We start from the raw sequence: 14,926 nt of genomic DNA, 5'->3' as shown, positions 1-14,926 counted from the left end.
TGCGTGAGTCGCGACGCCACCGTACGTTTGTCAGGAACTCTTACTGATCCCAGGGTGGTGGTCTGTGTACTCAAGCTGGGAGATCTTATCTAAACCGACTAATGAAGACCACACGTGCAATCTTTTCACCTTGACATTTCCTCTTAAGAGTTCATTCGCACGTGTGTGTGTTACCTGGTGCGTAACTGGTGGTCTTCGGGAGGGGGGGGGTCTTCACACCCCCGTGCCCAGGCTGGGTCCAGGCTGTTGGATTTGGTCTCGGGCCAACATAAGTGTCTCAAGGAAGTTCTCGCCATCCTTCAGGTGTGATGATAACGTACGATTGTGTACCTCGTAAGATGGAAATCATCGCTAGGAAGAATGGACAAGGTGATGTTTAAATAGATTATAACGTGTGACATTGATGGTATTCAAGCTCATTAAAGACGATCGGAATGCAAGTGTCTGATGCAAATTATCGTTAAAGAGGCTTGGAAAGAGCTGAATAGCACTCTTTGGTGATAAATACAGAGGACGATCTTCATATACAAAACAGCTTTCATAATTCCTTTTTCCGGAAACATTATATACCATGATCTATGGATTCTGGTCATCAATCACTGTTTAACGACAATTCTTGACCGTCCACCACCGATCAACAGGTTTCTGGCCATCAACCACGGTTGAATTAGGAATCATGGTATTCAACCACCATTTTCCACGAGTTTCTGGCCACTCACCACGGCTTAACGTAGGATTATCCCCATCCATCAGCAACAGTTTAATGAGTCTCCGAATATCAATTGTAGTGTAACAAGTTTTACATATAAACCAAAGTGTAGACATAACCACACATCGCTAATAAACGGATCTCTGGCCACCATCCAGAGTTTAACGTGTTCTCTGGCCATCAGCCACGACAATCATCCCGTAGTCTCATCATTATACCACTAACTCCTGTATCTCTGACCAGGTTGTTACGTAGAGCCAACCAGTTTAGTTATTATATATATATATATATATATATATATATATATATATATATATATATATATATATATATATATATATATATGGGTTAGTCAATGTCGTTCGCCTCCTGTAACCTATCGATATTAATTTTCCGAGAAGCCTAGTTATTATCCTGGATTTTGTTATGAATCCCCAAAGTTAATCGTCTGATTTCCGGGGCTCGACTTTCCATGGTTGGACATCCGGTCATATCAATTTCACGAGATATCTCGCCATTAGCAAAAACCCGTTCACCGTACGTCCGCTCTGACACATATATACCTAACGTAACTTAAACTAATCTAACTTAACCTAATCTAACCTAACTTACCTAACTTAACCTAATCTAACCTAACTTACCTAACCTAACCTAACCTAATCTAACCTAACTTACCTAACTTAACCTAATCTAACCTAACTTACCTAACCTAACCTAACCTAATCTAACCTAACTTACCTAACTTAACCTAATCTAACCTAACTTACCTAACTTAACCTAATCTAACCTAACTTACCTAACCTAACCTAACCTAACCTAACCTAACCTAATCTAACCTAACTTACCTAACCTAACCTAACCTAATCTAACCTAACTTACCTAACCTAACTTAACCTAATCTAACCTAACTTACCTAACCTAACCTAACCTAACATAACATAACATAACATAACCTACGCCATCTTGCCTTTCAGGATAAATACAAGAATCTCGAAAATCTACAGAGCCTCGCTCATCTCAATTAATGGTTACCTACACGAGATCTCGCGTAAATTTGATTTGACGTGGTGTCCAAGCCGTGTTCAACTCGATGCCCGGTAGCCATTCTTATTACCTTCCATAGCTTTTGTCTTTATTATTTTCTATTCGCCCGATGTTTCTCTTCTTTTCCGAAGGTTTACTGCAAATCACGAAGGAGAGTTCTTCATCGACTGAGGCCGTCCGTTCGTCCCAAGTTTCCTCGTCACCCACGACCAGATTGTAGACACATCGTAATCATCCCCTCTCTGCCGCCACCCAGGCATTTTTACCAACCCCATGTCATTAATTTACCTACTCTTATTCCATTAATCTTATGGGTTTAGACACACCTTTTTCTCATCCACTGCATAGCCTTATCAACCATTATGTGTTAGACCTCTCTACTGTCCACCCTCACCTGTTTATAATAAGGGTGTAATATTGTCTTTTTATTTCTACACTTTTGAGTAATAAGGCAGAACAAATATCATCAAATCACTCAAAATTTTAGCTATTACTCTATGTTAAAATCTTGATTATACGTTAATATAACTACAGACTTGTTGAATGGTGATGTGGGATTTTTGTGGGGCTTTTTGACTGCCAGGACCATATAAGCCGTCAACGTTAGATTATTTAGAAACACTAATCGAATATCCTTGAACACCTTCTCCCGGTGCTCAAGATAATTCTGATGGTGAAAGGTGTGCTCTCACTGGCCATCCATCTACCAAATAATTCTTAACACGTTCATATGTTACGGAGTATTCAAAGACCATATACACTCAGTATATCAATGTGATCTTGAAGATTCTATTCATCAACACAGAATTAATCGCTGGACATCGTGGACCTTTCGTTGAAACTAACCCTGGACAGGTCAGTCCTCCAAGTACCTGAAAATACTCAATGAATAATTGATAAAAAAAAAAAAAGATACGCTAGCTTCTGTCCTTATTTAGAAAGCAAATGAATAGAAATACAAACTGGTTTTGAAAATGTAATCCCATCATTACATGAACAAAAAGGTGATGCATAAAAATTTTGCCTCGGAAATGTCATTCATTCCGACATGAATTCCATTCCGGTTTTGAAAAAGTAAAAAAAAAATAAATGTGGCTGCAATGTGATTGCAAGATACAGAAATCTGAAAGAAGTGTCTAAGGAAAATCATACAAATTTTTGGTATGTTCAATTATTATTATTATTATTATTATTATTATTATCATTATTATTTCGTTATGATACCTGGCTTACCAACATTTCTCCAGTAGGTTTCCATTAAATCCAAAATCTGAAAGTACCTTCTTTCAGCTGTGGAATTCTCTTCCTTTTGCTCTTCCCCCTTCTTATAACTTTTCTGAATATAAGAGTCAGGTATACATACACCTGAAGAGCTCTGATCAATTTCTTCACTCCTTTATTCCTCGCCCTATTTTCTTTACATTCGAAACGACCATAAGTGGAGCAAACGATGCCCCACGCCATGTTGGTCAACATAAGGGAGAGAATTTCCAAATTTACAGGGCTACTAAAACTAAGATTCCTAAGGAGTGGAATCATCAAACTTGGTTGAAATTAGAATAACTAAAAAAAAAGGTAGGAACTCCAAACAATGCACTGCTGTCCTAGATCCATCGTTAACATCCTTGTGATGACCGACGCTGGGTTCCGTTGTCAAGCTGAGTTCCACAGCCTCGCTCTATTTCGTAAACATTAACGTTTTCAGCAATTTTTTATTTTTTTCTAGAATTTGTTTCAAGGGTGCTGTACTTTGTGACCAATCTAGTTGATAAGGTGCTGGGAGAGAGGAGGGTTTTTTTTTTAATGTCCTGCTCGAAGGTTTTCGCCGCATTTTCGTTTTTTTTCTTCCAGTTAACAGGTTTTGGCGTGACTAAGCAAGATGCTGGCAAGAGTGAACGGGTCAGCAGCAGCAGCAGCAGCAGCCTCACCAGGTGAAGTTTAGGCCATTCCTCATCTGTTGGGATAATTGACCGATCCGCGTTGAACGGCTCCCAACATGACAAGATATTAGCTGATATGGCTTGAGTCTTTCATCACCCAAGGATTATTCTCATCCATGTATGCAAGCATTGTTATATTGTCGCATAGAGTCTTAACAGTATATCTATATTGAGGTACTCCCCACCTCTAACACATGACACATAAAGCTGAGTGGATGGATAGGAGGAGGTGATGATATTGTGAATGCTGACAGTGTAGGGGCGTAAGTGGGCTTTGAGGGGCAAGACACCCTCTTCAGGTGGCTAGTAGCTATAGGCGTGTACACCGTCTGACACCGACGGCGTGTATGAGTCATGACCTGTGGTTCATGCAACTGGTTTGTGTCACGTCCTCTTCTTGCAGGAATATTAAACACATCTACCGGTTTTTAAATGTATTGCACAAATATAACTTTGAATGTAATAAACACAAATAATAACATACTTGTGTCTCATGTTCAGGGAAATGCGTGAAGTGTCTTGAGACATTCTAAAGGCTATGACTTAAACACCGTCTGGTACAGGCGACAAGGATAATCCAAAACTGAGGAGCTCCAGCTTTTATATGAAAATGCCTCAGAATCTACCAGTTTAAAAACCGGTTATACTGAAAGGTGAGGACAGTGTTACATGCAGAACACCGCCCAGTTTTCCACTAGTCCAGGAACTGAAATGCTCGACACGTAGCGCAACAGTATGAAAAAAACACAGAGTTCTAAATACCATCATCGACATCAATAGACTTTCTCCCTATCACACATGGAGTAATGACATATGCCAATCATAACACATTCCTCCTTAGGACTTAGGACTAACCAAAGGGGAAAAAAATAATGTAGCCACAGGGGCTGTCATCTGAACACCTGTAGAAGGGCCTCATTTACTCCCTCGTCCCAACCCCGCCAGCCTTAAATCCAGCGGCCCATTACTCATCTCTCAACAGACACTATCCATACATCTTCCCATTCTAGTGCTACCCAATGTTCCTCCACACTTTATTTCTTGTAACCTAATCTTTCGTTCTTACCTCCTCACCCACCACACAACTGTGATCAAGTTAGCTGTGCGTCTGATGTTCTAACGTACAAAGCAGCCCCCCCCCCTCTCCTATGATCTCTCTCTCTCTCTCTCTCTCTCTCTCTCTCTCTCTCTCTCTCTCTCTCTCTCTCTCTCTCTCTCTCCACCCGCCTCCACCTCCTTGTGATACGTGTGGTGGTCCTAGTCAATGTGGCCAGCTCGTTTGGCTATCGACTCGCCGAAGCAGCCCCTCGGTACCGCCGTCACGGGTTGCCGGGTGCTCCACCACCTGGACAAAATTGCCTCTATAAATTACACACTCTAACGGCAGATGATCTGCCAATCATCAGGCTCCATCCCTCCTCTCGCGCCGAGCTGATGACTCAGTCATCAATGCAACGACCTGACAGTCGCTACGTGACACTGCCATAGCCGCATGATATAGCCTAGAGGCCACAGGCAAGACTAGAAGTATGATGTCATGGAAGGGGGCGAGAAAAAAAACACATAAAAGTTACACATTTTGTCCAGAGAGCATATGGCGAGCCAACGTCTCGAAGCTAGACCAGACAGCTGTAACCTTGATCCTGTCTCCCGCACGGAATACAAACCCCTTAAGACAGTATCACAACTGCTCACCCTACACCAACGTGACAAGTGACAGACGAAAGGTCGCCCCCAATCAAACGCCTTCAGATCGACTTACTAACTCCCTTGCATGAGATGACCTATCCTTCAGGCTGATCATTGAACACCTTGAAGAAAGATAACGATCCCTCAAGTCCAACGATTTCGCCTCTCGAGTACGAAGGCTATAGTCATCGTCCTCAGGGGATCATGGCGTACGAACGAAGACGATGGAAAGATGAATAACTCCAATTAAGATCCATGAAGGAAGATTTGAAAAAAGAAATACACAAACTTTAAAAACAAAGACGGACCCCTAGCTAGCTACCCCAAGCTCCGGAACAAGTCGGTCCGACTGATGTCGCGAACGAGAGAACTCCACACACACACATACACACACACACACACACACACACACACGGTCGTCTTAGTCATTCTTGAAATTCAAATACGTGCGTTGACGTTAACCACCACGCATATGCCTTGACACTGCAGCGATAACAGCTACCAAGCGTCGACACCACCGGTCATCATCACCGGGTCGTAAAGTTGCAAGCGGCGCAAAATTTTAAGACGTAGGTCACTGCTGACGCGCGCGCGTACTAAAACATGGGAATAACGGTAGCGCTGTGAACTATTTTTTTTTCCCCACCCCCTGCTGACTAATACCAAAAGCCCCTCCCAGGCTAGCAAGGGGATATACATCTATATATTTCAGTAGCAAGGATACATGACACTGGAGCTGGGCCATAATACGCAGCCAGGACACATGACATCGATTACATGACCCATTTCAAGGAGCCAGGACACATGGCACGCTGGCCAGGACACGAAGGCCACACCACAAAATGCAGTAGCCAGGACACATGACACAGTAGCCAGACCACACGGTACAGTACCCAGGGCACATGACACGGTAGTCAGCCTAACCCAACGTAGGCGTTCATCCTCCCCTCTCGGGGCTGGTCGATAGATGGGTAACTCCATTACCCAGAACATGAGAACCAGCAGCAAGGACACATCTACGTCCGTGGCTATAGGCAGACCAAGGGCAAAATACAGCACCAATCCCCCCACCACAGCATCCTCTCTACCACCGTACCAACATTAAAAACTCTTAAGCATTAACAAGATGTACAGACATGTGATAATGAAGCGTACTATAACGACCAACCGGGAAAAAAAGAATATGTATATATGTGTCCGGCAATGAATGAAAGTACATTTGTGTGTTGAGTACACTGTCCAACTGACCAGTACTATCATTCCTGTGTGAGGAATCGCGACTGAAATCCATGAGAACATCATGTTATCATAGTATTTTAAACTCGGCTAACTCCACTTGCCTTCCGTCCGTACACACACACACACACACACACACACACACACACACACACACACACACACACACACACAATGCCTCCTGGTAGCAGGATTCGAACCTTTACCACTTGTGTGGAAACTGGAGACGCAAATCACTATATTATGGAGCCCATAATAGAGAAATGACTATTCGATTACTAGTGATATATATATATATATATATATATATATATATATATATATATATATATATATATATATATATATATATATATATATGTATATATATATAATGAGTAACTATTTGTACAACAGGGAAAGGGAGTTCTACATTCATGAGGCCCCACGATCTCTTGAACTTTATCATACAGCCTCTTACGATCTAGTACCCGGTCTGTTTTCCCAGTTTTATTATTTACCCTTTTTTTTCCACTCACCCACAAATCTGTTGCTGTAGAAGCATTCCCGTACATCTCCTCTGTAATGTTTTCTCAATTGTTTTCCACAGTGGGCAACTTTAGAACATCGGACCTCCTCCTGTAACTTAAGCTCTCTCGATTTCAGGCGCCTGACTTTGCCCACGCCCTCTTCTGGCCTATCTCTTATCAGTTCTTCCTCCTTCTTTGGGTGAGATGACTAAATTTAGGTCGTACCGTTAGTCAACAGTTTACTGAACATCTTTCTCTTCGTTCTTAAGTGTAATTTGAATAATAACTTAGCAATCTAGTTATCTCCTGAACAATTCTTCTAATGAGGTGTTCTAGCGACCGGTTGTGCATGCTCAATGTCGACCCCAGAGTCCCTCTCACACACAGGTTCTTGAAGCTTTGTCACCTGTCAGATTACAATCATATCGAGACATTCTTTCCCGGTGTCCCACTCTAATTACATTGCATTTACCTGAGCTTGTCAAAGACCCTTTGTAATTTGAAGCAATCCTCGTCGTTCCTCCCATCTCTCATTACCTCAGCATCGTCCTCAAACATATTCAGGCATGAATCCAGTCCAACTGGCAAGCCATTTACATCGACCGAGAACAGCTACGGTCTTAAAGGACTGACGCCCTGCAACACGCCACTGGCGGCCCCCAAAGATGGTGTCATCGCTACGTGTGTTAGGGTTAGAATTTTACACTCGTGTTGCCCCGGCTCTTATGTATATGTGTGTGTGAGATCACTTTACTAGCGTGATTACCTATGCCCACTGGAGGCAACAGTCTCAGAAGAACCTATAGCGGCCGGAGCAGCAGCAGCCGTCAGGCCGGGAGTGGCTCTCCTCCAACCCCGGAGCACCGTCCCTGCCCGCTCCCCACATTCAACAAGTGGCAGCCCTCGCTCCCCCCCCCCCCCTCTTCCCCCCCACCCACCAGTGTGTTGTGTTGTGTGTGTGGCGTGGGATGGTGTGGGGCCGGGTGTAGGCCAGGCCAGGCATCTCATGTCACCCCCACAGTAACAGCTGGTGTGGAGGACTTCTTTACCTTCCGCCCCGCCCACACTCCACACCTCCACACTTCGCTACACTCCCTCTCTTCTACCAGAAATTGAACCCAAATCCATCAGTCTAAGAGCTGGGATGTTAGTGTGACTGTATTGGTTATGGAGTAGTGTGTGTGTGTGTCTGTGTGTATGTATGACGGCCACAGCAATAGTATGTCAGGTGTGGGGGTCACTTATGGCACCTGTAGCTAGCGGCAAGTGTGCGCCTTACCTGTGTGGGTGGGTGACGAGCGCGGCTGGGTCCTCCCTCACCACACCACACCTCTAACACTCATGAACCGCTCGCTATATCACAGTCCAGGAATAAAAGTAATCCGAAGGCACGAGAGGACGCGCAATCACGTCAACACTGCACCGCCAGAGACACCACTGACACGACCTGTTGGTTAAGGCGCCGCATCCCACAGGTAAGTCATGCAGGAACTGCGTATGGAGGAAGAGTAGCCGCAAAACATTTTAGACCTGTAAATACTACTATGATTTATTGTAGTCCGTAGTCATAACATCATATTATAACAATGTATTTACCGAAACTGAGAATTAGAGTAAACTTAAGTGGGTTGGAGAAATCAATGAGGTTTCCACAACCCATCCCATCTACTTCCACAGGTGAGCCGTACTGCGCATGCGCCGCACCTCCCGGAAACCTGAACACCATCTGGAATTATGGTTCATTATTCCCGTTTATACCCCTGTATAATCTTCATTGGAGTTTATCTCCAATTTACACCGGTATTCAAGAGATGAAGACATTTTCAGTAGTCCTGGAATAACCTGGGCAACGGCAGAAGTGGGTGTAGGAAATTAGTAATATGTTGTTCAGAAGGGATGCGGGTCAGGCGGCCCGGGGGACAACCATCACGGGAGTCACCTGCCCTATGATCCTCCTCCACTGATCATCCACACCCGCAGCTCACTTTCCACGCATTCAGGTCATCATCCACACCCACGCCCAAACCTACAGCTCATCATCCACATCCACGCCCAAACCTACGGCTCATCATCCACATCCATGCCCAAACCTACAGCTCATCATCCACATCCACGCCCAAACCTACAGCTCATCATCCACACCTATACCTACATTATCTTCCACATCCACACCTAAATCCACATTCATCATCCACATCCACACCTAAACCTACAGCTCATCATCCACATCCACTCCCACAGCTCATAATTCACATCCACACTTACAGCTAACCACCCACACACCTCATCATCCATATCCATAATGATTCATCAATACCCACACCTCGTCACACTCCTAGAGCTTATCTGCACTACGGCTAATCATACACACCGACAGCTCATCATCCAAACCAACAGCGCATCATGTACACTGACAGCTCATCAGTCACACCACAGCTCGTCAATGCATGAATACAACTCATAACTCGCACAACACGATCACCCACAACTACAGCTGATCACTCGCTCCCACATATCATCCATACACGCAGCTGATCATCCACACCCACAGGTGGCCATGACACCCATAGCTCATCATCCGTAAGTTGATCATCCACATAGACAGCTGGTCATTCATAGTTCCATAATTATGAGAGCTGAGTTACAGAGATTAAAGGCCATCCATTTACACAACTTGGAAGAGAGAAGAGTAAGGAGTGACTTCACCACAACCTTCAGGTTTCTATACCGATTTGATGTCATCAATGAACATTCCTTTGAGAGATTCAATGATAGAACAACCAGAGAATGCAACATGAAATTAAGCAAGAAGCTTTTTCGAAAAGATGTATAGGATTTTGTTTACAAGAGATAGAACAAACTGCCACAGACCATAACATATCAAGTAACATATTTGTTGGAAAAAGTATAATGGAGTAATTCTATAGTATAAGAGTACTGTATGAACAGCTTAAACTGAGTAATGAAGCTGTAATGGACAAGATACAAAAATGAAAAAAAAGTGTGACACTGGTGGGAGTTCAAGAAATGGGATCCCACAAGTGTAGGGATCACTCCCTGTACCATACAAATAAGGTAGTTACACACACACCTGGTCACCCACACTCACAGCTGGTCATCCATGAAAGTGTTTAATCTCTCACATCTACAACTGAAAGTGATCCTCTATGGTCACAAGTTGATAATTATCTCCAGTGCTTACAAGATCTCATAAATGTCAGTGATTACCTTGCTCACAAGTGATAGTAATTGCTCACATCTACAAGTTTAAACAATCACAGCACTCAAATGACACAGATCACCTGAACCCTTAAGTGCCAAAACCATGTACAACATGTGCCACTTAATTACCCAATCCCACTTAGACCTATCCCTTAACATTAGTATTAGTGACCACTCACATCCATGCATCAGTCAGCAGTTAAACTTACAGATGACCCTGACCACCTATATCCGTAAGTGTCAAGAGCATCCATGCTTACAAGTGCCAGTGACCACCAAAATAGAGTTAGTGCAATTCATTTCCATATATTCAGATTCAGAACATCACAGTTAAACACTGTAATAACATTTCAAGTTGGGTATAACCATATCTTTCATTCTGTCCTTCAAACCTCACGCAGTTAGCAACACAACACCTGCTGCCCGAAACCTGGATGTGCTGTATAGATGCCATATTTATTTTTCTTGTGATCTGCTGTTCCATATATACACAGATTTCATTTGCCCTTGTGTGTAGAACTGCTCACAAATATGGGGTCATTCTTCACAAGAGATTATTTTGGCCTTGCTCTCATAATTTCCCTGTAAGTGTCCGTCACTATGGATTGGACCCATGACAACCATCTGGCCATTGCTTCCCCACACTTTGTGGAGACTGACCACGAGAATTCACAACTATAATACCCTTTATCCTCAAACAGCAAAGCTGTAGAATTCACTTTAATCTTTCCCTTTCCTGTACCCTTTCTACCTTTATGAGTCAGGTTTACAAAACTTGCAGAGTCCCAGTTAATTTCCAGTCTTCTCTTTCATTCTTTTTCCTTAAGATGATGTTGATTGGGGCTTGTTTTGCTTAAGTTATGTTGATCACTATTAAAGAAATAAAAAAGATGAGTGATGAATTGTTGGGAGAGGTCAGAAAATTCTGGCATTTTGAGTTCAGTACTAAGCATATACTTTAGGACATGCAGGAGATACATTGGTTGTATTCCCACAACTTAGGTAATACTGTGCACATATAATTTTGTAACTAAATAACTCCTCTCAGCTTAATTTCATTTCCTCACAGTGTTAGTATACATTACTTTATCTGATGACTGCCTAACCATCCTCACACTGTGGATTTTTACCTAAACTGACATTGGCACCACTACCAAACCAGTAAGGGTCCAAACCTTCATCAAAACAAGCAAGAACTTATTAATCCTTTTCCAGGGTCACTCAGGTCACTATCACTGCAAACCCTTAACAGACCATCCTTTCATGTCCGAGTGTAAACAAGTTTACCATCTGTAAAAAAAAAAAGAAATTGCAGCATGTTTACACAGTCTAAGATAGACATTATGCTACAATTCCTTTACATCATACTGTACTGTGAACTGTAACCATATGTTAGCACTAAGTATTTCATAAGGACATAATGCTCAAGGATAATGAAAAACTTCCTTACTTCTGTATATACTGTCTTTAACAAGGAAATGATTGCAGACATCTTTTTTGGTATTTCACCCCATTATAAAAATACTTAAAGCAATCAAGATCCCACAGTTCTGCAATAACTACTATCCTCACTAACATGAGTGATGTAAACATTTATCACATACTCTGTGCATATACCAAAAATAAGTGACTTCCTGCACTTCAAGGCATATACTGTACAATTACTTGATCTTGTCTATTTTCTAATGCTGTGCTACAGTAGAGGGTTTCTGCACTTAAAATCATTACAAAATCCAACAAAAATACTAGTAACAGTGCATAAGGTAGTTCATGAAGTGAAAAAGGTCACTCCATAATCAACAAAAATATTCAAAAACAATGCAGAGTTATGCATCAGTGTATCAAAAATAAATACTGAATAGGCTTAATACTACAAAATATCACAAAATAAAATATATCTCTATAACAGAGACCTACTTGTATTTACAAGTTCTATTACATACATACACTTTTGAAAATTCAGCATTTGCTGATGTAACCAAGGAAATATGCATCTTTTTTCATATATTCTTTACATTTTATGAAACTGTTGGAACAACTTTACCCAAGAAATAGAAAATCATCAGGAACATGGTCTAAGCTCAGGCTACTGGTTTGAAGCTAAATGCTAATGTAGCAATCCTTTTAATGTGCTTTCAAGAATCTTTTTATGTACTTAACAGGCAAACCATGCATATATAATAACTTAAAGACCTGTAAATTATTGATCTGGACCTTGTATGTACCCAACAGGCAACCATACATGAATAGTAACTTGAAGACCTGCAAATTAATGATCTGGACCTCACATGCACTGGTTCTTTAGGCTCTGACTATAGACCTTCAAAAAATCAGTAAAAAAGAGAAATTTGATGAACTACATAGCAATGATACATCCCGTCCCAAGGAACAGAAACCACTCTAACCTTCCCAACTTTCATCCCATTGCTCTCTTACTCATGCCATCTCCCATTTCTAAATCTCTCCTAATGTCTCACTTTTTCAAAAACTTAGAACTGCATTCCCTTCTTTCTGATCAAAAGCACAACTTTTGCAGTGCAAGGTCTACTAGTGATCTTTTCTCCTATGTGACTCACCTCTGGTCCTCCCCTCTCAGGTATTTTGGTGTAACTTTTTTCATGGCCCAAGATATCTCCAGAGTACTGACAGAATGTGAGATAAGTCTTTGCTTCCTACTGTTCCTTCCTTTGTTCTTTTCTACTTTTAGCTGTTACCTAATGCACAGCTTCATCTCTGGCCATTTTATTGCTGTAGTCATTGTATGAGGGTAAGGAGGTTTAAGGGTTAAGTCACATAAATACATACCTTTCCAACAATTCTCTATGATGTGACTAATACAACAATCTATCGTTTATTAAAAATCAACCATTTCAGAACATAATTCCGTGAATGCCAATACATCTCTAATAATTTTAAGATTCTAGATCATGCTAATCAATTTTGTATGAAAAACTTGATACAGATTTCACCTGATATCTCCATTCATAAGCAAAATTCACATTCAATAATAGCTCTAGGTAAAATGTTATTCACTTCATTACAAAATACAGATGGTGAGGATACATATAAATGTTTCATGGGCACTGATGCACTTCTACCACATGTAAAGGAAATTAGTTACTGAATAACAAAAATCAGATTCCAAGTAGCAGCTATGTATTGGCAACTAAAAACTTTTCTTCCATACACTACCAAATGTGTTACCATAAATTTCCACCATTATCAACCAAAAGCCACTAAAGGAGCTACTTCTTAATTGTTTGTGTACCACCCATACTGTATCATGAAAACACTGGTAGTGTTGAATGGTCACCTTAAATTTAAACACAGCTAATCAAAATCAAAACTTGATGTCTGAAAATCCAGAGTATCCTAAAGGTTTTATATTTCTACTTGCAATATTTTGAGAGATTCTGGTACTCGGCTTAACAACAAAATTGAACGTTGTTTCATATTATGAACGTTGTTTCATAACTCACTATACATAATGTTGCAGAGGCAGTTAAAAAAAAAAAAAATTCAACAGGCCCAAAGGCAAATTATTTCTTTAATAATCAATCTGATCCATGAAAAGCTTATGAGTACTACTTAATTTAGAATAATCTTTGATTTATATAATCTAAAGTGTATGTATGACTCATGGTGAGGTGCCTGAGGATTGGCGGAATGCGTGCATAGTGCCATTGTACAAAGGCAAAGGGGATAAGAGTGAGTGCTCAAATTACAGAGGTATAAGTTTGTTGAGTATTCCTGGTAAATTATATGGGAGGGTATTGATTGAGAGGGTGAAGGCATGTACAGAGCATCAGATTGGGGAAGAGCAGTGCGGTTTCAGAAGTGGTAGAGGATGTGTGGATCAGGTGTTTGCTTTGAAGAATGTATGTGAGAAATACTTAGAAAAGCAAATGGATTTGTATGTAGCATTTATGGATCTGGAGAAGGCATATGATAGAGTTGATAGAGATGCTCTGTGGAAGGTATTAAGAATATATGGTGTGGGAGGCAAGTTGTTAGAAGCAGTGAAAAGTTTTTATCGAGGATGTAAGGCATGTGTACGTGTAGGAAGAGAGGAAAGTGATTGGTTCTCAGTGAATGTAGGTTTGCGGCAGGGGTGTGTGATGTCTCCATGGTTGTTTAATTTGTTTATGGATGGGGTTGTTAGGGAGGTGAATGCAAGAGTCCTGGAAAGAGGGGCAAGTATGAAGTCTGTTGGGGATGAGAGAGCCTGGGAAGTGAGTCAGTTGTTGTTCGCTGATGATACAGCGCTGGTGGCTGATTCATGTGAGAAACTGCAGAAGCTGGTGACTGAGTTTGGTAAAGTGTGTGGAAGAAGAAAGTTAAGAGTAAATGTGAATAAGAGCAAGGTTATTAGGTACAGTAGGGTTGAGGGTCAAGTCAATTGGGAGGTAAGTTTGAATGGAGAAAAACTGGAGGAAGTGAAGTGTTTTAGATATCTGGGAGTGGATCTGTCAGCGGATGGAACCATGGAAGCGGAAGTGGATCATAGGGTGGGGGAGGGGGCGAAAATTTTGGGAGCCTTGAAAAATGTGTGGAAGTCGAGAACATTATCTCGGAAA

General features: G+C 41.6%; 1 protein-coding gene across 2 annotated transcripts in view; it reads right to left on the bottom strand.

Moving 5' to 3' along the window:
* The window catches only part of Hil (peptidase hillarin), an 81,792-nt gene extending 73,209 nt beyond the window's left edge, over nt 1–8,583 (bottom strand). The window contains exon 1 of one of the 2 annotated variants that reach the window (XM_071671120.1): nt 8,407–8,583. The gene's annotated coding sequence lies outside the window, so the exon portion shown is untranslated. The remainder of the gene's footprint in view (nt 1–8,406) is intronic. The other variant, XM_071671121.1, reaches the window with a different exon arrangement.
* Nucleotides 8,584–14,926: the final 6,343 nt, after the last annotated feature.

This window comes from Panulirus ornatus, chromosome 16, assembly GCF_036320965.1.
Source record: "Panulirus ornatus isolate Po-2019 chromosome 16, ASM3632096v1, whole genome shotgun sequence".
Lineage (NCBI taxonomy): Eukaryota > Metazoa > Arthropoda > Malacostraca > Decapoda > Palinuridae > Panulirus > Panulirus ornatus.
This window is presented reverse-complemented; position numbering and strand designations above follow the sequence as displayed.